This window comes from Limulus polyphemus, unplaced genomic scaffold (assembly GCF_000517525.1).
Source record: "Limulus polyphemus unplaced genomic scaffold, Limulus_polyphemus-2.1.2 Scaffold1355, whole genome shotgun sequence".
Taxonomy (NCBI): Eukaryota; Metazoa; Arthropoda; class Merostomata; order Xiphosura; family Limulidae; genus Limulus; species Limulus polyphemus.
The window spans coordinates 140212-141372 of record NW_013666965.1 but is presented as its reverse complement, the minus strand read 5'-3'; positions in this window follow the sequence as shown (position 1 = coordinate 141372).

The following is a 1161-nucleotide window of genomic DNA, read 5'->3' as shown; positions in this document are numbered from 1 at the left end:
GAGAAAGAATAAACTAGTTTTATTTAAGAAAGGACTTGTATCGCTGAAGAATTTCTACGGGAAATTAACAAACAAGCAGATACGCAACACTATTTTTTATCAAACCCAACTGTTTATTTTTACGTTTTGTAATGTATAGAGTTCCTCATTTTATTCATGTATAATATATACAGGATTACGAGCAGTTGTTTATGACGGGTAAGATGTTTATATACTGCTTCTAAATAAGCTCGGAAACATGGAATATTTTATTTTATTTTATCGATTCGTTTGTTTTAGCGCAAAGCTACCCAATAGGCTATCCGTGTTTTGTCCACCACGGGGAGTCAAAACCCAATGAGGGACTGTTTTATTGGTAGAATGTTTTTGTTTTATATTTTAGTTGTTGTTTTTTTCAAAAAAGCTTTAACTACATGATCATAATTTATCGGTTGTTAAGCATACTGCTGCCAAATAGGCCATCCGTATACGTCAAATGCACAAATCAAATCCCGAATCATAGCGTTATTAGCCCTCAAGCTTATCGCAGAGAGATTGGGGAAGGGAAGATGTCTATTGTAAAATATTGATGAAACCAGTATATATTTATGCACCCAATCCTGTCAAAATCCATCACTGTAGCTAAAATAAACGATGCCATAGCTATGATCAGTTCTCTTCCCGAATCTGTCTATTTGCTGATAACTAACGACCTGAAACAATCCCATAAGACTGCTGAAGAATATTTCTCAGAACTTGAAAACACGATAGCACATATCTTCAGCCTCAAACCACACATTAAACTGGCTATTTCTAGTGTAATATACAGACATGTGAACAGACACACTTCCACTGATTGAAACACACTCAACAACAAGATTCAAAATTTTAATGAATTAACCAAACACCCATGTAGACTTAACCCCTAACTTGCCTTCATAAACCACAGAAACCTAATACCACTCATTAATACTTAACCCTAACTTGCCTTCAACAACCACATAAACCTAATACCACTCAATAATACTTAACCCTAACTTGCCTTCAACAACCACATAAACCTAACACCACTCACTAATTTTCTTGCACAAATGGACTTCACCTCAACTTTTCTGGTATTTTTACCCTAACCTCAAACTTCACGTACTTTATTTCCCGAAGCATTATCCCACGCTTATCTTC